The 22,756-nt window shown below is 43.3% G+C and overlaps 1 long non-coding RNA gene across 1 annotated transcript in view; it reads right to left on the bottom strand.

The window, feature by feature from the left end:
• Positions 1–22,756, bottom strand: part of LOC141098379 (uncharacterized) — a 142,335-nt gene that overhangs the window by 77,790 nt on the left and 41,789 nt on the right. Inside the window, exon 2 of the long non-coding RNA XR_012234216.1 lies at positions 10,829–10,920. This is a non-coding gene — a long non-coding RNA (uncharacterized lncRNA). The remainder of the gene's footprint in view (positions 1–10,828; positions 10,921–22,756) is intronic.

A 22,756-nucleotide genomic window follows, 5' to 3' on the forward strand; every position in this document is an offset into this window, starting at 1 on the left:
TTGTGAGCAATGGGAGTTATGCTTTCTCTGCTAGGGACCACAACACACACCCACAATTTACACCACTCCCTTACTTGTCTGAATCTTAGAGCTTTGCAGTCATGCCCTAACTGGGAGGGGGAGGAGTCGAAAGTTGTTGTTTCAGTGAAGAAGAAGGGAGAAGAACGTTTTGGAGGCCATGTTAAGACATGTGCTCGATCCAGGAGTGAGAGCTAAGAAGCATCAGGGTGTCAGCCCCTAGACCATCCACGCTTTCAGAGCAGGGTGGTAAGTTGAGAGACTGCATGAGATTATACGACCAGCAGAAAAGTGTTTTCCCTCAGAAATACTGCAACAACCTAGGATCAGTGAAGGATAGTGCAAGTGGGAACTTGAGCTGCTTTACAAAGGATTCAAGCTGCAATTTGCTGAAGGCGAAATACACAGTGAGTAGAGGCAATACTGGGAAGTTCTAAACTCCGGGAAGCCTTGGTCCCAGAAGGGATTAGAATAGCAGGAGGTTACACTGAGTCACAGCAGGGAAAGATAACTCCCATTCTGCAGAGCAGACTGTAACCTGTTGAGAGTTGTAATATCTCCTCTGAACTGCATCTGAACTACATTAAATGATAAAGTGACTTTTCTTGTCTCCTGCCTTATTACTCCGTGCCTTCTACTTTCATCACAATCTCTGAGGGTCTGCCCTGGTTGGAGAGAATTTAACATCTGCACTGTCATCACCATCTACTCCCCCAGGGATCATCTGCAGTGCTGGCTATACTACAGTCGAACACTCCAACTGGTGTCACGAATCACTACATAAACTTTATCCCCATCCAATTCTACCCCTTTTACATGACCGCCTGAGGCCATGGACCGGGTCACTGCCACTGTGAAATAGTAACATAGTTCAGCCTATTTTTAGTGCAGCTGTTCTGCATTGTTGATCCTGGGGAAGGCAAAAAACCCACAGAGTAGAAGCCAATTTTCTCCATAGGGAAAAAAAATTCCTTCCCCTAAGTTGGGTCAATCATCTACCTATAATATTATGTTATTCGTAACCTTCTATACTGTTACTCACAAGAAAAGCATCCATTCCTTTCTTAAATTCATTCAGTGAGTTGGCCATCACCACTTCCTCAGGAAGAGAATTCCAGAGCCTCACTGCTCTTACCGTGAAGAACCCTCTTCTATGCTGGTGCAGAAATTGTCTTTCCTCCAAACGAAGAGAATGCCCCCTTGTTCTTGTCACAGTCCTTGGTACAAACAGTTCATTGGAGAGATCTCTGTATTGTCCTCTGATATACTTGTACTTATATATTAGGTCTCCCCTAAGTCTTCTCTTTTCTAGAGTAAATAGACCTAATTTTGATAACCTTTCTGGGTACTGTAGTGAACCAACTCCATTTATCATTTTAGTAGCCCGCCTTTGAACCCTTTCAAGTTCCGTAATGTCTTTCTTGAGCACCGGCGTCCAAAATTGCACACAATACTGCAAGTGTGGTCTGACGAGTGATTTGTACAGAGGGAGAATTATGTTTGCATCTCGTGTCCCCAGACCTCTTCTAATGCATCCCATGACCCTATTTGCTTTTGTGGCAGCTGCCTGACACTGGGCACTCCAATTTAGTTTCTTATTGACTAAGATGCCTAAGTCTTTTTCCATGTCTGATTTCCCCAGCAGTTTCCCATTTAGTAAGTAATTGTAGCATCTGTTTCTCCTTCCCATGTGCATAACCTTACACTTATCTGTGTTAAACCTCATTTGCCATTTTTCAGCCCAATTCTCCAATTTACTCAAATCTGTCTGTAGTTGCAAACTGTCCTCCTTTGTGTTAACTACCTTACATAGTTTTGTATTATCTGCAAATACTGATATTTTACTGTGTAAGCCATCCACTAGATCATTAATAAATATATTAAATAGTAGGGGGCCCAATACAGAACCCTGTGGTACCCCACTAGTAACCCTGGCCCAATCTGAGTATGCCCCATTAATAACCACTCTTTGTTTTCTATCACTAAGCCAGCTACCTACCTATCTACACACATTTTCCGCTAGCCCAATCTTTCTCATCTTACTTACCAATCTTTTATGTGGGACAGTGTCAAATGCTTTAGAGAAGTCGAGATAAATGACATCGAATGATTCTCCTTGGTCCATTTGAGAGCTTACATCCTCATAGAAGCTGATCAAGTTAGTTTGACAGGAGCGATCCTTCATAAATCCATGTTGATATGGAGTTAAACATTTATTAACATTGAGATATTCCATAATGGTATCCCTTAGAAACCCTTCAAAAATTTTACCCACAACAGATGTTAAGCTTACCGGCCAATAGTTTCCAGGTTCCCTTTTACACCCCTTTTTGAATATTTGTACCACATTTGCTTGCCACCAATCAAAAGGAACAGACCCTGTTTCTATAGAGTCTTTAAATATAAGGAATAGAGGCCTGTCTATCACATTACTTAACTCCCTTAAAACCCGAGGGTGAATGCCATCAGGGTCTGGTGATTTGTCAATTTTAATCTTACTAAGACGGTTCTGCACTTCTTCCTGGGTTAGGCAGGTAATACTTAATGGTGAGTTTACATTATCACTCTGCATTTCCCCTGGCAAATCCTTTTCTTGTGTGAACACTATTGAGAAAAAAGTATTTAAAACATTTGCTTTTCCCACATCGCTCTCTATGATTTCACCCTCATTGTTCTTTAAAGGGTCAACACCATCAATTTTAATCATTTTACTGTTTATATAATTAAAGAATAGTTTGGGATTTGTTTTACTTTCCTAAGGCTGGTTTCACATTAGCGCATTTTCAGCGCGCGCACGGCCGGGGGTAGCTCCGCCCCCAAGCCGGCTCTCTGCCCGGCGTGCCCGCCCCTTCCTTGTAGCGCCGCCTCCTAGCGGACAGCGGCGCCTGCGATCGGCGCACCCTATCTTTAGCATAGGGTGCGCCGATCGTGCGCAGGCCGTGCGCTAGTTGCGCTTTGACCTGCGCTGCGCACTTTTGACGGTGCGCCGTGCGCGCCAAAATCCGAAAAGTTTGATTTTGGCGCGCACGGCGCACCGTCAAAAGTGCGCAGCGCAGGTCAAAGCGCAACTAGCGCACGGCCTGCGCACGATCGGCGCACCCTATGCTAAAGATAGGGTGCGCCGATCGCAGGCGCCGCTGTCCGCTAGGAGGCGGCGCTACAAGGAAGGGGCGGGCACGCCGGGCAGAGAGCCGGCTCGGGGGCGGAGCTACCCCCGGCCGTGCGCGCGCTGAAAATGCGCTAATGTGAAACCAGCCTTAGCAATGAGTCTCTCAGTTTCCACTTTTGCTAAATGTATTTGTTTTTTACACATTTTATTTTTTTCTCTATAACTTTTTAATGCTTCTTCATTGCCTTCTTGTTAACTTCATTGCCATTGAAGTTAACGGGCCCAGCGCCGAGCATCCCACGGCCTCTGGGGCGCATCACTGTCATACTGCTTATTTATGCTATTTGCCATGTTTGCACGAGCTTCTACATGGGAAATTTGTGTTATGCGTAGTCAAACATCACTGCTCTCATACACCTGTTCTGGAAATTTTTCAAGCCTTAAAGATTTGACCTAAGAAAATAATTCAGTAATTCTTTTCTATTCTTATGGATATATATATATATATATATATATATATATATATGTTTTATCAAAAACACCAGACAAATAAGTATAATTGGATCTAAGTGATATACAATATGCGTATCTTTGTGTATCTCATATTGCTTCCTCTACAATAAAATGAGCTCCAGGGACGTTCCAGTTTGATTTACAGTCATAATTATATATGCTTCATCCAGCTATAAGTACATCTAAAAAATAAGTAGTCAAGCTCCCTTAATCCCTAAGGTATCACTGTGTGTATCTGTCTCCCCAATTTATTACATTATCCATTAGATTAATCTTTCAGAAATGTGCTTCAGATGTCTCTAAAACAACTACTGAAAGACAACAAAACAATGTGTTGATGGATTTTTTTTATTTTTGACAGCTTGGTACTGTGTAAGGTATTTTGATTTATTGTTATCTATTTGAATTGCAAAAAGATATGTAAATGTGATTGTCATCAATGGCAATTATCACGTCAATAATTATACAACAGCGTATGATTCATAAAATGTGATTGCATAGTTGATGGACTTTTTTTTCTTTGAAATCTCTGTGACTAGATATCCATTTACCACTTGTGGATGAAGTATGTTCATGGATTTTTGCAAGCTCCATTTAACCCCTTCACAACATCTGCTGTACATGTACGGCACAAGTCAGAAGCAGATGAATGGAGCTGGCTCATGTATCGAGCCCGCCCCATACCCGGCAAGTGAAGGCTGTTTATTACAGCCAGGACCTGCTGCTTGCTGCTAACAATTGCAGGTGGAGCTCCTTATTTATTATCGGGAAGATCAGGAGTGTTTGACAACTGGTGACACAGATGTAAGGGAGCGACAGGACTGTAGTCGTGTCCCGGATAACCGCAATATCGAGGTTCAGTCCTTCCCCTACAGAAAATTGTACTCTTCTCTCTGGCATACCTGCATCTCCAGATTCAGCTTCCTCTGGGCAATTCCCAGGCAACGACGGTCCCTCTCTCAGGCGACCCCCATCAATGGTTAATTTTAACACTTTCCTTTACTGAGTACTTCACCCGTTACATCCACAGCTGGTACATTGTGACATTTGCTTGTGTCCTCATCTTTCCCTTTCTGGCTGTCGCTTCTGTGCAGTACACGCCCAGATCGGGCTGTCCTAGACTGCTCCCCAGTTCCTTCCTGGCCTAACCTCGCCATGATGACAATTCCTTCTGTCTGTTTCACCCCAGACTCGAAATCATCAGCCACGAGGTTTGGTTGCCTCTGGTAAAGCATCCAGCCCATCTGTACTGAACTTGTTGAATCTCCAGCTCCCTTCACTTTTGCTGTCCATCCGACTCCTGCCCTAAAAGCATCAGCCCAGGCGACAAGTCGCCACATCTTTCCGTTTCTGTACTGGCCCACTGCTATGACACACAGTGGCCGTGGGTAACGTGGGCTGCAGCACTTGAGCGTTGTTTGGCTGCCCAGCTGTCCGGGCCTATAGCCCATGTGGACACTAGGGCACCCTTGCCCTGTCTCACCTAACTTCCTAACCAACTATCCCCTTACTACCCAGCAGCCCCTCCTACAATTAACCCTCTATAACCATCTATAGCTAAACCTATCAGGCCCACTAGTATGCCCCCATCTAGTGGTCCTCAACAGAACTACAATTGCCCAAGTCTATAGGAACTATATACTAAAAGTGCCCTCCTCTAATGCCCCCAAAAGGATGCACTAGCTTACCCTAACTGTACATGCACAACAGACACATAATATTATGCAATAATATAATACAGACAATATATTACAGCTTTCTACAAAATGGTAACACATACATGTGGCAATAGCATTACAGATGAGCGATAATATACAATTTATATGTAGCAGTACCGCAGGCATACACATTTGTAAACATAATAACTGGAAGGCAATCAGAGGGAAGGGAAGCAAGACAGACATCAAATCTCACCACCTTACACGGACAGGAAGGAATAACATTTCTGACATACGGAATGCCATCAATTATACGAGCTGTGGCATCACGCCCTTACCACACCTCTGTTCCTCACCAGCTCCATTAATTTTAGTGAAGCTGGGAAAAACTGGCATGAAAACTTTCTGGCAAAATTGTTTTGATGAATCGGGGCTTATGAGAGTGGAATCACTTGGTGCCGTGACCACCACACTTATCCAACATTATCAATGAAGCTATAATAATAAAATACTCAAGACCAGTATTTGAATTAAATAGGCAGTATTTTTATATATTACACATTGCATGCAATAAGATCGGAAATCATATAACATACTGTACATAAATACCCTACCCTCGCTTACTGTATTATCACCCATCCCTTGTAGATTGTGAGCCCTCGTGGGCAGGGTCCTCTCTCCTCCTGTACCAGTTATGACTTGTATTGTTTAAGATTATTGTACTTGTTTTTATTATGTATACCCCTCCTTACATGTAAAGCGTCATGGAATAAATGGCCCTATAACAATAAATAATAATAATAATAATAATAATAATAATAATAATAATAATAAATAAAACTGGACTAATCACCAACTTTACACCACTCAGTATAATAAATAATAAGGGCTGGCCAATTCACCTCTAGGACAATCCTCAGCGATGAGAGGTAGCCAGTCCTGAAATAGCTCCTTATTTCCCCATCAACATTTCTTCTTCTGATCCACTATTGTTGCTGAGATAAGAAGAACATCTTCAACTGGCAGAATTCCACCAAGCCATGGATTATATGGAACCTATGCATGTGAACGTCTCTGAATAGATGATGATAACTTCTACATCACTGGTGGTCTCAGTAGACGGATATGTGAAAACTTGTACGTTGAATGCCACTTTAATATTCCCATTTCCTTTTTAGTCACTTCTAAGAACAACTAAAACAGCCACAAAAATAATATACTGATCTCAGTCTGATAGAGAATAAATGGAGCTGTGGTTGACACTCCATTCAGACAAAAAAAGCCCTATTCTAGACACCACACTGATCTAGAATGTATTACCTATCCCATGGATAGGTGAGAACTTCTTATAATCAGAACACCTCTTTATGGATGGAGTTATACTTTTCTGCTGGATCCACTTCAGGTTTTGGCTCTGAAAATTGGCACAAAAACTGCATCAAAAAAGCGTGTGTGATTCCAGCATCATTCTGCTTCTTTTTTTTTTATCAAAATTTTTTCTGTTTACTTTCTGGTTGACAGTCAGAGACAAAATTAAGGCTTCTATGAGGAACATTGACTCCTCATCGGATATGTCATGTTCATCATTTCAACAACTGACTCATAACAAAATGACAAGATTGACAGAGAGGGATGTAGTTACTGAAATGCCAGCAGTCTAGACTCTTCCAAGTTATTTGGCTCATAAACAAGGTATTCAGAGTGTATTGTGAGGCAAGCTCCTGCGGTAGTTTTACTTGTTCTTCCACCCTGAACCAAGGACCTTGGAGAGGTACGCTGTATGCTCATTAAATTATAAATCTTATAAGAGCAAAATCACATTTCATGTTCACAGCAGAAAAAAAAGCAAAGATTTCACCAAATCATATGTATATGTGTACACACAAATGAGAAGGCGAGATTTAGAGGGTGAGGAAGGCACTTGCTCCATACATGCATACTGATACATTGGTATCACGAGCTGCCGGATGCTCAAATGATTGACTAGCTGTAAAGTCTATTGCCAGATATTAATAGAGGTATCCTCTTTATTCTGACAAAATGTTCTAAATGTAGAGAAGGAAGCTGCATGGGAGTAGGTAAGTATATGTTATTATATGGACGTCACAGCTAATGCCTCCAAGTGTCAGATAAAGGAAGGGCGTAACCACCCTTCCTAATGCAGATGGGACAATTCCTTTTTGTGGCAGAGTACATACTGATCTATTAGGGGCAGTTTGTAAGGAATGCTTCTTTTGGACAGAACTACTTTTTTGTCTGAGAAAATCTTGGTATAAAGTTCAAACTAGGAAGCGAAAATCACAGACTTATTATTCACTTGTGTCTTTAGTCAGTGGAGAAAAGTAACCTAAAGTATGAATCACTCAAACAACTAGCACTGTCCTGTTGCTTCTGTGGCCAAAAATATTCCTTCTCAGGACTATGGATTTCTTCAAAGGCATAGAATCCCATTCTGTAGATGTAATGTTTGTTTTTCTTGCGCAGTTGTAGAATCTTGCTTATCTACCTGATAAATACCATTCTATTAGTCGCTGCTCATTGTTCAAGTTAATCTAGTTCACTCAGAATCCTTTCTCTGTCTTCTCTAGTGTTAGCTATTCCTCCTAGCTTTGCATCATCTGCAAATTTGATTAGTTTACCTTCAGATCAATTATCTAGATCAGTTATGAAAATGTTGAACAGCACTGGGACCAGGACAGAGCCTTGTGGTACTCCACTTGAAACTCTCTTCCAATTGTATGTGCAATCATTTCTCACCAATCTTTGAGTACGCTCACTGAGCCAGTAATGAATCCACCTAGTCATAGCCTTGCCAAACCCATACTTGGTCATTTTTTCAATAAGAATAGTATGAAATAATTTAGAAAATGCTTTGTTTAAACCGAGATATACGATATCTACCACATTTTTTCAATAAGAATAGTATGAAATAATTTAGAAAATGCTTTGTTTAAACCCGAGATATACTATATCTACCACATTTCCCTGATCCACCCAGTCAGTGATTCCATCATAGAAGGAAATTAGATTAGTCTGGCATGACTTGTTTGCTACAAACCCATGCTGGCTCTGGTTAATTACTGTATTCTTATCCAAGTACTTACATAGATGCTGTTTAATAATTTGTTCAAAGATCTTTCCTGGTATAGAAGTAAGGCTCACTGGCCTGTACTTTCCTGGCTTCATCTTCTTTCATTTTTTGATGATAGGGACAGCACTTGCTCTTATCCAATCCTCTGGGACTATTCCTGTTCTCTAGGATTTTTCAAAGATTCTGGCTAGTGGTTGTGCAGGTTCCTCTATTAACTTTTTCAGTACCCTAGGATAGAATTCATCTGGACCAGGAGATTTACGTTCATTTAAATTAGCTAAGTGTCCCCTCACCATCTCTCTGTTTAAAGATAGTGTGAATTCTTTTATTCCTTCAATGGCACATTGAAGATCAGTTAATGTTACAATTGCTTTCTTAGAGAACACAGATGCAAAATAGGAATTTAAAAGTTTGGCCTTCTCAACTCCATTTTTGAATACTTCACCCTTTTCATCCAGTAAAAATCCTATAGCATTTTTGACATTTCCTTTGCTTTTGACATAATCCCAAAATTCTTTTTAATTATTTTTGATCGCCATTGCAAGTCCCACTTCATTACTGCCTTTAGATCTTCTAATGATTGCCCTGCATTTCTGGAAACAGCATTATAGTCTTATTTAGATATATCCCCTCTTTCCAATTAATATACACTCACTGGCCACTTTATTAGGTACACCTGTCCAACTGTGTGTTAAGACTTAATTTCTAATCAGCCAATCACATGGCGGCAACTCAGTGCATTTAGGCATGTAGACATGGTCAAGACAATCTCCTGCAGTTCAAACCGAGCATCAGTATGGGGAAGAAAGGTGATTTGAGTGCCTTTGAACGTGGCATGATTGTTGGTGCCAGAAGGGCTGGTCTGAGAATTTCAGAAACTGCTGATCTACTGGGATTTTCACGCACAACCATCTCTAGGGTTTACAGAGAATGGTCCGAAAAAGAAAAAAAATCCAGTGAGCGGCAGTTCTGTGGCCGGAAATGCCATGTTGATGCCAGAGGTCAGAGGAGAATGGGCAGACTGGTTCGAGCTGATAGAAAGGCAACAGTGACTCAAATTGCCACCCGTTACAACCAAGGTAGGCAGAAGAGCATCTCTGAACGCACAGTGCGTCGAACTTTGAGGCAGATGGGCTACAGCAGCAGAAGACCACACTGGGTACCACTCCTCTCAGCTAAGAACAGGAAACTGAGGCTACAATTTGCACAAGCTCATCGAAATTGGACAGTAGAAGATTGGAAAAACGTTGCCTGGTCTGATGAGTCTCGATTTCTGCTGCGACATTCGGATGGTAGGGTCAGAATTTGGCGTAAACAACATGAAAGCATGGATCCATCCTGCCTTGTATCAACGGTTCAGGCTGGTGGTGGTGGTGTCATGGTGTGGGGAATTTTTTCTGGGCACTCTTTGGGCCCCTTGGTACCAATTGAGCATCGTTGCAACGCCACAGCCTACCTGAGTATTGTTGCTGACCATGTCCATCCCTTTATGACCACAATGTACCCAACATCTGATGGCTACTTTCAGCAGGATAATGCGCCATGTCATAAAGCTCGAATCATCTCAGATTGGTTTCTTGAACATGACAATGAGTTTACTGTACTCAAATGGCCTCCTCAGTCACCAGATCTCAATCCAATAGAGCATCTTTGGGATGTGGTGGAACGGGAGATTCGCATCAGGGATGTGCAGCCGACAAATCTGCGCCAACTGTGTGATGCCATCATGTCAATATGGTCCAAAATCTCTGAGGAATGCTTCCAGCACCTTGTTGAATCTCTGCCACGAAGAATTGAGGCAGTTCTGAAGGCAAAAGGGGGTCCAACCCCTTACTAGCATGGTGTACCTAATAAAGTGGCCAGTGAGTGTACATTAATTTTTCCCTTTTAGTAAGTGTTTAAATTCTGTTTTCATCCATTCTGATCTCTTTAAATGCTTCCAATTCTTTCTTCTTTTCAGGAATTTTGCTGATTGTGCAGTAAAAAATTAAATTTAGCAAAATCTCCCATCCTTCTTGGACATTTCCGTACTTTAGAACATTGGATCTTCCCTACCCTCTTTTTGAGTTCATTAAAATCTGCCTTTCTGAAGTCCATTCTTAAAGTTTGGGTCCTCACTTGTCTTCTTCCTTTTGTAATCCAAAATTCGATGATAGTATGATCGCTGCCTCATAATTTCCCGGCCAACGTGTAGCTAGGGTTTTGGTTTTGGGGGGAGTGAAACTTCTGAGTGGTCCTCTAACCAGGTAACCATGATTACAACTATGGTGGCACACCCTAAAAGTGGATGTAGGATATCCTCAGCAGACAACTGGACTGTTACTGAAAATAATCTTTATACAAAAGACCAACACTGATAATGCCAGTGACATATAGTGGTAGATACCAGGCCTGCACAAAATATAGGAGATTACAGTACAGTTCTATATTGTAACTTACAGCTGACGTTCTTTCTGATGGAATCGTTCACTTTTCCCGTCTATTCCATCTGGTCCTGAGCGACATGATGACTTCTTTCAGCCAGGACTCATCTGCAGAAATTACAACAAAGTCACATTTGACTTCATTCTCATATTTCCAGAAGAAACCTATCTGTTACCATCCTACGCAAACTACTCATCCTACTGATACCCCAATACTGAGCCACTGCCACCATATGTGTCCTTATTATTGCATCTGCTGTGTGGTACTGTATGCCCTCTAGATGGGAAAACAAACCTCGCCAGCTGAACCCACATCTTTACTCGCAGATGATGGCTGATTTAAGGTAATTACACGCACCCATCCGCATGCCCATAATGTAATTGCAGGGCGCCAATAGGGTTGCATGACAGCCTGGGGTCTGCTGAACACCTCCGTGCTTGTCATGACAATCCTTCTTTGAAAGCCAGTGTTTAGCTGATGTTCGTAGGATACCGTTATTTTAACTATACATAGCATTGTTGATGCACTGCTATGTACGACACAAGCAATCAGATGATCGCATCTTCAAGTCCCCTAAGGGGACTATTAAATACATTAAGAAGTAAAAAGAAAATATTTAAAAAAATAAGAAAGAAACAACAAAAACACAAGTTCAAATCACCCTCCGTTTGCACCATTAAAAATAAAACAATTTAAAAAAAATACATATACTGAATTTGGTATTGCTGCATTCATAAAAGCTAGCCCTATTAAAATATAAAATTAATTAATCCAATCAACACAGCAATAAAAAAAACAGAATTACATGTAATAAAATGCAATAGGAGGTGATCCAAACATTGTATCTACCTCAAAATGGTATAACTAAAAGCGCCAGCTCAGGATGCAAAAAAAATAAGCCCTCACACAGCACCATATACCGCAAATTAAAAACGTTATGGTATGGGACTTGGAAAATGGCGACACAAGAAATATACAGAGGCATGTAAAAGTTTGGGCAAAAATAATTTATAAAAAAATCGCTAAATAAAAAAAAATATATAAATTCCCTAATAAATTCATTTTTTGAAGATAAAAAAAACACAATAAAAGTACATATATTTGGTATCGTTGCATCCGTAACGACCCACCCTATAAAAATGTCCCACTAGTTAACCCCTTTATTGAACCCCTTAAAAAATTAAAATAAAAAACGAAGCAAAGAATAATGCTTTATCATCCTACCGCCAAACAAAAAGTGCAATAACGCGCAATAAAAAAGACGGATATAAATAACCATGGTACCGCTGAAAACGTCATCTTGTCCCACAAAAAACAAGCTGCCACATTCCATCATCAGCGAAAAATAAAAAAGTGTAGCTCGCAGAATAAAGCGATGCAAAAACAATTATTTTTTATATAAAATTGTTTTCTTTGCATAAAAGCGCCAAAACATAAAAAAATACATAAATGAGGTATCGCTATAACCATACTGACCCGAAGAATAAAACCGCTTTATCAATTTTACCACACGCGGAATGGTATAAACGCACCCCCAAAAAGAAATTCATGAAATGGTGGTTTTTGTTCATTCTACGTCCCAAAAATCGGAATAAACAACGATCAAAAAATGTCACATGCCCGAAAATAGTACCAATAAAAACGTCAACTCGTCCCGCAGAAAATAAGACCTCACATGACTCGGTGGGTAAAAATATGGAAAAATTATAGCTCTCAAAATGTGGTGATGCATAAACTATTTTTACAATAAAAAGCGTCTTTTAGCGTATGACAGCTGCCAAACATAAAAACCTGCCATAAATAGTAATTCAAACCCCCCTTTATCACCCCCTTAGTTAGGCAAAAATAAAATAAAAAAAATTTTTGTATTTATTTCCATTTTCCCATTAGGGCTAGGGTTAGGGGTGTGTTGGGGTTAGGGTTGGAGTTAGAATTGGGGGGTTTCCACTGTTTTGGCACATCAGGGGCTTTCTAAAAGCGACATGGCGTCCGATCTCAATTCCAGCCAAAAAAGTCAAATGGCGCTGCTTCCCTTCCAAGCTCTGCCATGAGGCCAAATAGTAGTTTACCCCCACATATGGGGTATCAGCGTACTCAGGACAAATTGCACAATAACTTTTGGGGTCCTATTACTCTTGGGAAAATAAAAATTGGGGGTAAAAAGATCATTTTTGTGGAAATAATATGATTTTTTAATTGTACGGCTGTACGTTATAAACTTCTGTGAACACCTTGGGGTTCAAAGTGCTCACCACATATCTATATAAGTTCCTTGGAGGGTCTAGTTTCCAAAATGGGGTCACTTGTGGGGGGTTTCCACTGTTTAGGCACATCAGGAGCTCTCCAAACTTGACATGGCATCCGATCTGAATTCCAGCCAATTTTGCAGTGAAAAAGTCAAACAGCGCTCCTTCCCTTCCGAGCTCTGCCATGCGCCCAAACAGTGGTTCCCCCCCACATATCAGGTATCGGCGTACTCAGGACAAATTGCACAATAACTTTCCAGTCCAATTTCTCCTGTTACCCTTGGTAAAATAAAAAAATTGAACCTGAAGTAATTTTTTTTGTGAAAAAAGTTAAATGTTCATTTTTTTGAAACATTCAAAAAATTCCTGTGAAGCACCTGAAGGGTTAATAAACTTCTTGAATGTGGTTTTGAGCACCTTGAGGGTTGCAGTTTTTAGAATGGTGTCACTTTTGGGTATTTTCTATCATATAGACCCCTCAAAGTGACTTCAAATGTGATGTGGTCCCTAAAAATAAAATGGTGTTGCAAAAATGAGAAATCGCTGGTCAACTTTTAACCCTTATAACTTCCTAACAAAAAAAAAATTTTGGTTCCCAAATTGTGCTGATGGAAAGTAAACATGTGGGAAATGCTACTTATTAAGTTTTTTGAGTGCCATATCTCTGTGATTTAAGAGCATAAAAATTCAAAGTTGGAAAATTGCGAAATTTTCAAAATTTCCATTTTTTCACATATAAACGCAAGTTATATGAATGAAATTTTACCACTAACATGAAGTACAATATGTCACGAGAAAACAATGTCAGAATCACTGGGATCCATGGAAGCGTTCCAGAGTTATTACCTCATAAAGGGACAGTGGTCAGAACTGTAAAAATTGGCCCGGGCATTAACATGCAAACCACCCTTGGGAGTAAAGGGGTTAAAGTCTATGGATGGCTAACTGAATCCAGAAAAAATGTTGATTTTTTTTTAGTTTTATATACCATCATAATGTAACACTAACCACGTTAAGCTCTACGGCTGACTATTTGAATCCAGAAAAAAATGTGAATAGTTTTTGGCAGTTTTATATAACACCGTAAAGGAATACTAACCATGTTAAACGGTTTGGATGACTAATTGAATCCAGAAAAACATTTTAAACTTATTTTAGTTTATGTACACTGCAATGTAACACTAACCATGCTAATATCTATGGATGACTAATTAAATCCAGAAAAAAATTGATAGTTTTTTTGATGTTTTATATTCCACCATAATTTAACATTAACCATGTTGTCACAGTCCCTGCTGCCGCTGGTATTTACCTGTGCGGTCCCGTGCCTGAGCGTGCCCCGGGCTCCTGCTTCACGCCGCGTCCTCGCTCCTGACATCCGGGGCTCTCAACGTCGGTCCTGCACGCCTGCGCCCTATGTCTCTCCTGGCGCTCAGGCCTCTGGGAGCTGTGACGCAGTGGCGCCGCCCCCAACATGGCGGCGCCCACCGACTACTTCTGCTCGGCATCAGGCCAGGTAAGATGCCTGACTATCACATGCGGTGATGCTGCCTTTCCTATCAGATCTTGCTCTGTCTTCAGGGCCCTGTACTTCTAACCTTTGTTCCCTGTCTGCGCTACCTCTGGGTAGCTCCGTTGTGTGTGCACCTCCTGCTTTGCTCTGTGTCCTTCCTTGCTCCTGTGTCACTGTTCTGCCACCTCTGGCTGTCTGCCTGGTGTACCCTACGCCCACTTGCACACCTGTCGTCCGCCTTAGCCTCCTGTCCATTGTATTATCTGTATCTTGCTCTCTCTCTTGCAGCCTCCAGCCTCCGCCATCCTCTGGTGCTTCAGGTCCCGTGCTCCTCCCTTACTCCATGGTCCCTGTATTCTTCAGTACCTTAGCAGCTCGGATTCTCCGGCTCTGTCTCCCCGGTGCTTAGCCCCAGTCGCCCCTTTGGCTCCGGCTGTCGCGGTTCCATCCTCTGTGGGCCTTCCCCTAACACTCCCTGTATAGGGGGTGGCTCCACCTGGTCAGCTCGCCCTCGGGGGCTCTGGAGCCGTGACCCAGAGGGTCCACTTCTGGGTTGTCCTCGCATTCCCACGCCGTAACAGCATATCCAGGCCATGGATCCCGCTGGAGCCGCAGCTGCTCAGAAAGAGTTAGTTTTCCTCCGGGAGAATCAAACGCGCATAATGTCCTTTATGAAAACTATGGACTCGCGCCTCTCCGCTCTCCAATCCTCTGACCCGGGAAACGCCGCCCAGCTGGCTGGCTTGCAACAAGAGTTGGCTCAGCAGCGTGACACTCAGACACATATCCTCAGTTACATTGTTTCGGTGGATGGACGATTGCTCTCCTTGCAGTCGTCTGCCTCTGCTCCCTCTCCAGTTGCGGTTTCTCACCCCCCTCCGCGGTTGGCCAAACCACCCCGATATAACAGTGACGCCAAATTGTGCTGGGGTTTTCTGAACCAATGCCGCCTCCATTTTGAGCTTCTGCCCCAGCAATACCCCACTGACTGAGCCAAGGTGGCCTTCATCATCTCCCATCTGGAAGGGGACGCTTTGGCTTGGGTGAATCCCCTTTGGGAGCGTGATGACCCTGTGGTCACCCAGTTATCCGTTTTTATGGACACTTTTTGTCGGGTGTTTGACGAACCTGGTCATCTAGCCTCCACTACGGGGGGCTCTGTTTGATCTTTGCCAAGGTCCTCAAACTGTGGGCCAGTACGCTATCCAGTTTTGCACCCTGTCCTCCGACTTGGGCTGGAACAATGAGGCGCCTTAATCTCTCCGACCAGCGTCATAGGGAAAGAAGTGTCCAGGGTCTTTGTTTCTATTGCGGCAGTGGTTCCCATTTGTTCCGAACTTGTCCTGAACGTCCAGAAAACTTCTCCGCCTAGGTCAGGTAAGAGAGGCCTCCCTAGGTGTATGAGATACTTCTCAACCCCTCACTTTGTTTATCCTCTTGCATGTCAGTGGTAAGCGGGCTTCTTTGGTGGCCTATGTGGACTCGGGCGCCGCTGGAAATTTTATTAGGCTCGAGGAGGTCACCAAATTTTCTGTCCAAGTGAGGACCTTGGAAAATCCCCAGGTTCTCACATCCGTGGATGGTCGACCCTTGCAAGAGACCATTACACTTGCTACACAAGAAGTGGAGCTGCAAGTAGGGGCCCTGCACAAAGAGAGATTTACGTTCTATGTCTTAGCAGGTATCTCTCACCTTATCCTTCTCGGCCTTCCGTGGTTGCGGCTCCACGAGCCCACCTTAGATTGGCATAACGGTAATGTTTTGCGCTGGGGGGTGTCCTGTCGGGCTCGGTGTCTGCTGTCGGTGCGTCCTGTAGGTATTCCCTGTCCTTCCTCTGTTCCCTCCGGACTGCCTTTTGCATACAGTGCTTTCTCGGATGTTTTTGACAAAAAAGAAGCTGAGACCCTTCCTCTGCACCGTCCCTACGACTGCCCCATCGAGCTTGTCCCGGGTACCACTCCTCCTCGTGGAAGGATTTATCCTCTCTCCTCAGCAGAGACCCAAGCCATGTCTGAGTACGTCCAGGACAATCTGGCCAGAGGCTTCATTTGGAAGTCTTCGTCCCCTGCAGAAGCAGGCTTCTTTTTTGTGAAAACGAAGGATGGGTCTCTTCGTCCATGCATTGACTATCGTGGCCTAAATCGCTTCACGGTGAAGAACAAATACCCACTGCCACTCATCTCTGAGCTCTTTGATCGCCTGAGGGGAGCACAAGTATTTAGTAAGCTCGATCTACGAGGACCCTATAACCTTGTTTGCATACGTTCCGGGGATGAGTGGAAGACCGCGGTCAACACACGGGACGGCCACTACGAGTATTTGGTCATGCCGTTTGGTCTCTGCAACGCACCTGCAGTATTCCAGTATTCCAGGAACTCGTTAATGACATCTTTCGAAGAGTGGCGCCATCTTTTCGAGGGAGCCGTCCATCCGTTCATCATATTCACGGACCATAAAAATTTGGCCTACATTCAGTCCGCCCAAAGGCTCAACCCACAGCAGGCCAGATGGTCTTTGTTTTTCAGGCGTTTTGATTTTGAACTCCACTTTTGACCAGGGAATAAGAACATCAAGGCTGACGACCTATCCCAGTCATTTTTGTCAGTGGATAACGAAGATGGACCTGCACATATCATCGACCCGGCCAAAATCCTTACCGTGGCCCCACTAAGCGTGTTTTCCCCACCTTGGGTGTACCAGCAGCCGACTCCTTGTCTGTGGACTTATCTCAGATTTGGAGGGAGACCAAAGAGGCCCTTGAGAGAGCCAGTTGCAGAATGAAGAGTTATGTTGACAAGAAACGTTTGGACGCTCCTCTGTATCTCCCAGGAGATAAGGTTTGGCTATCCTCATGGTATATCAAGTTAAAGATTCCCTCCTATAAGTTAGGCCCACGTTACATTGGTCCCTTTGAAATCTTGAGTCGTATCAATGACGTGGCCTACAAGTTGAAATTGTCTGCCTCGCTGAGACTCCCCAATGCCTTTCATGTATCGCTCCTCAAACCGCTTCCACTCGGCTTCTTCTCAAACTCCCCAACCTAGTAGTTCTGATAATATCTTTGAGGTGCAAGATATACTAGCCATGAAGACAGTTAGAGGGAGAACTTTGTTTTTGGTCGATTGGAAAGGTTTCGGTCCTGAGGAGAGATCTTGGGAACCCTGAGAGAATAGTAATGCTTCTCTTATTATGAGACGATTTCTCACCAGCGTTAGGAAGAGGGGGAGTAAAGGGGGTACTGTCACGGTCCTTGCCGCCGCTGGTACTTACTTGCCCGGTCCCAAGCCCAAGCGCGCCCTGACTCTTCTGCGCGCCTCCCGGCGCGCTCCTGCTTCACGGCGCATCCCTGCTCCTGACATCCGGGGCTCTCACCATCGGTCCTGTGCACCTGCGCCCTACGTCTCTCCTGGTGCTCAGGCCTCTGTGACACAGTGGCACAGCCCCCAACATGGCGGCGCCCACCGACTACTTCTGCTCGGTGTCAAGCCAGGTAAGACGCTTGACTATCACATGCGGTGACGCTGCCTTTCCTGTCAGTGCTCGCTCTCTCCTCAGGCCCCTGTACTTCTAACCTTTGCTCCCTGTCTGCGCTACCTCTGGGTAGCTTCTTTGTGTGTGCACCTCCTGCTTTGCTCTGTGTCCTTCCTTGCTCCTGTGTCTCTCCCTATCCTGCCACCTCCAGCTGTCTGCCTGGTGTACCCTACGCCCACTTGTACACCTGTCGTCCGCCTTAGCCTCCTGTCCATTGTATTATCTGTATCTTGCTCTCTCTTGCAGCCTCCAGCCTCCGCCATCCTCTGGTGCTCCAGGTCCCATGCTCCTCCCTTGATCCGTGGTCCCTGTATTCTTCAGTACCTTAGCAGCTCGGATTCTCCAGCTCTGTCTCCCCGGTGCTTAGCCCCAGTTGCCCTTTTGGCTCTGGCTGTTGTGGTTCCATCCTCCGTGAGCCTGCCCCTAACACTCCTTGTATAGGGGGTGGCTCCACTTGGTCAGCTCGCCCTCGGGGGCTCTGGAGCCAAGACCCAGAGGGTCCACTTCTGGGTTGTCCTCGCATTCCCACTCCGTAACAGCATAACCGTAACACACGTTAAACTTTATGGATGACTAATTCAATCCAGGAAAAAAATGTGAACTTTTTTTGGAGTATTATATACCACAGTAATGTAACAATAAGCAATGACTTAAAGTGTATGGATGACAAATTGATTTCAGAAAAAAATCTTGAGCTTTTTTATACACCACCGTGTTTTAACAGTAAGCAGTGAGTTAAATTCTATGGATGAATAGTTGAATCCACAAAAGAGAAGGGGTTTTGGCAGTTTTATATACCTCTGTAATGTAGTGCTAACCATGTTAAACTCTATGGATGACTAATTCAATTTAGAAAAAAATGTGAACGTTTTGTTGGAGTTTTATATACCACTAAAATGTAACACTAACCACATCTGTATCGATGACTAATTGAATCCAGAAAAAAAGTGAACTTTTTAGGAGTTTTATATACCACCGTAATGTAACACTAACTATGGTAAACTCTATGGAAGACTAATTAAATCCCAAAAAAATTTTGAGCATTTTTTAGACTTTTATATACCACCATTATATAACACTGTCCACATTAAACTGTATGGATAACTAAATGAATCCAGAAATCTTTTTTTTACTTTTTTTTGTTATATATACCATATATACTCGTGTATAAGCCGAGATTTTCAGCCCATTTTTTTGGTCTGAAAGTCCCCCTCTCGGCTTATACATGAGTCATATAGCCATGGGGTAGATGGGAGAGGGGGAGCGGGTGTGTCACATCACACTGCCCCTGGCACGTCTCTGCAGCCCCCCTGTTTGCCCCCTGTGCATATTTATGACTTTAATGAGCAGTGCCATGTGACAGCTGAAAGAAGGAAGGGAGACCATGGGAGAACGGGGCTGCAGAGACGCGCCAGGGGGAGGTAAGTATATGCTATATTCACCTGTCCCAGTTCCAATGCTGCTCGCCTCTGTCTGCCCGCCGGGTCCCTCTGTCAGTGATGTTCAGGCAGCAGAGGGCGTGATGACAGTCAGTGTGCGCCATCTGCCTGAACAGTCACAGACAGAGGGACCCGGCGGGCAGACAGCGGCGAGCAGCGTTGAAACCTGGACAGGTGAATATCTCAGGTGCTGGGTCCTGAGCCAGTGGCGACACCTGTCCCCCATAGCGCGCTGGTGTCTGCCTGCTCAGCACACCGGCACCTGGCCCCCAGGGACAAGAGGTGAGTATGTCTTTTTTTTCATTTTAATACCTGCAGTAGCGGCAGCAGCAATATATGGGGGCAGCATATGGGGGTATAATCTAAGGAGCATCTTTTGGGGCAGCATATGGGGCATAATCTATGGAGCGTCTTATGGGGCCAGCGCAAATTATTCTATGGAGCATCTTATAGGGCCATTATTAACCTTTGTACATCATTATATGGGGCATATTTTTGTATGGAGCATCCTATGGGGCCATCATGAACTGTATGAAGCATTACATGGGGCTCCTGATGGGGCTGCATATGGGGGCATATTCCATGGAGCATCTTATGGGGGCAGCATATGGGGGCATATTCTATGGTGCATCTTATGGGGCAGCATATAGGGCATAATCTATGGACCGTCTTATGGGGCCACCGCATATTATTCTAGGGAGCATCTTATGGGGCCATTATTAACCTTTGTACATCATTATATGGGGTGTATTTTGTATGGAGCATCTTATGAGGTCATCATGAACTGTATAGAGCATTATATAGGGCATATTTTTGTATGGAGCATCCTATGGGGCCATCATGAACTGTATGGAGCATTATATGGGGCTCCTGATTCAATATGGATATTCAAAAACTTTTAACCTACTGATGTCTCAATTAATTTTACTTTTATTGGTATCTATTTTTATTTTTGAAATTTACCAGTAGCTGCTGCATTTTCCACCCTAGGTTTATACGTGAGTCAATGTTTTCCCAGTTTTTGTGGCAAAATTAAGGGGATCGGCTTATACACGGGTCGGCTTATACACGAGTATATACAGTACCACCATAATGTAACACTAAGCATGTTACACTGTATGGATGACAATATAATCAATTTTTTCACCGCCAAATAAAGAATGTGGTCACGTGCAGCAGCTATATATTTAGCAACGGACTACAAAGCTCTGAGCCCCGCCCAGAGGCTGTATTCTGCCACTCTCCCTGCTCATGTAACTGTCTCTAGGCTAAATGCAGAATGTATCTCATGCAAACAGCAAAGCACAGAATTAGCTCTTAGATAGACTGTTAGTATGATGGTTCAGAATCAGCACCAGTATCGACACTAGAGGACTCTGATTAGTTAAATTGTGCACACAAAGGCCTGGATAACTGCTTTATCCATCCAATCAGATCTGTCCCTGAGGTGTGCAATGACATCAGTGATCCTAGCATGGTGGAGTCTGTCCTTTTATAACCTCTGTTGAGATAATGCAGCCAGCCAGTCACAGTAATGCCACCAAGATGGCTACGGCATTACATTGACTGGCTGGCAATCTCTGAATGCTTATTGGCTGTGTAACAAGTGCAAACACGTGGGGCGGGGATTCCGACCTTCAAATCTGAGAACCAGCCAATGCTCATCGAGTGCCGAGAACATCTAAGAACCCAGATACTCAAGTAAAATCAAAGTTTCAGCATGATTAATTATAATCATAATTATTTTATTTGTTGGTACAAATAAATTGAGGGGAAAAAAATTCTGTCTCAAAATGGCGTCGTCAGCACCTGCACAGTAACATCTATCGGCGATCTGATATATGCCACTGCACAGGTACCGGCAGTGCCATCTTGCTAGAGAAAAAAAATTTGTCTCCTCTAAGATGGCGCGGGCAGCGCCTGCATAGTAGCATCTATCGGCGGACACAATTTTTTTCTCTAGCAAGATGGCGCTACTGGTGCCTACGCCATTGCATCTATTGAATCACTGATTTTTTTTATACCAGCAAATAAAATAATTAAATGCACATTATACATGTGATCATACTGTAGCGCAGGCGCTGCCACCGATACCTGCCTGCTGAAGGTGATTTTTTTTCAAAATATTTATATAATATTCAGTATGTAAAATAGGAGGCAGGTCATTGAGTGATCACTGACCTGTCAGAAGCCATCAGTATGAATAACTAAGCAGGTCTCCGACCCCCCATAGACTCGCCCCAGAGCACAAGCATATCATTAACTCAAAACTGAAAATAAAGATTAAACAACCACATAACAAATTTTCATCAACCAAGGTATCATTTTAATCAGTATAAAGGCACCAAGATAACACTGTCTGTGGGTAACTCACCATAATCCTGCTGACAGGTTCCCTTTAAGAAGTTTGCCAAACATGGTACCTGTCAAGAACCTCACTGGACGCAGAGGAAAGTGGAAAATTGACAAGAGATGTCTTCGAAGGTTAGTGTGAATGGTGAAAAATCACCAAGTCAAACATCCAAAGACCTGAAGGCCAACCTGGAACAGTCTTGGGTCATGGTTTCAACGAGCACCATATGCTGCGCACTAAACCTAGAAGAGCTTTATGGGAAAAGGTCAACGAAGAAGCTATTGCTGAAGAAAAGACATAAAAAGAAACAACTGACCTTTGTCAAAGAGTACCTTGACAAACCTCAATCCGTCTGGAAAAATATTCTGTGGACAGATGAAACAAAAATTGTGCTTTTTGGCAATGCAAAGCAACAGTTTGTTTACAGACAACTCAATGAAACTTATAAGGAAAAGAACACCCAACCAAAAGTTAAGCATGGTGGAGGATCTAAAATGCTGTGGGGTTGCTTTGCTGCATTTGGTACTGGAGGCCTTGACTGTATCACAGGAATCATGAAATCAGAGAATTCTGAAGAGATTTTAGAGTGAAATGTCATTCCCAGTGTAAGAAAACTTGATTTGAGTCAAAGATCATGGGGCCTCCCACAAGACATTGACCCAAAGCACATATCCAAAAGTACACAGGAATGGATGAAAAGGAAAAGTGGACTGTTTTAAAGTGGCCAGCAATGAGACCTGACCTCAATCCCATTTTAAATCTTTGGGGTGAGCTGAAATCTGCCATTGGGAAAAAGAACCCTGTAAACATTCAAGATCTTGAACAAACTGCAAAGGAAGAGTTGAGAAGCGTGGGAGAAAA

Source organism: Dendrobates tinctorius, unplaced genomic scaffold (genome assembly GCF_039654945.1).
Source record: "Dendrobates tinctorius isolate UK_male_01 unplaced genomic scaffold, ASM3965494v1 ptg000090l, whole genome shotgun sequence".
Lineage (NCBI taxonomy): Eukaryota > Metazoa > Chordata > Amphibia > Anura > Dendrobatidae > Dendrobates > Dendrobates tinctorius.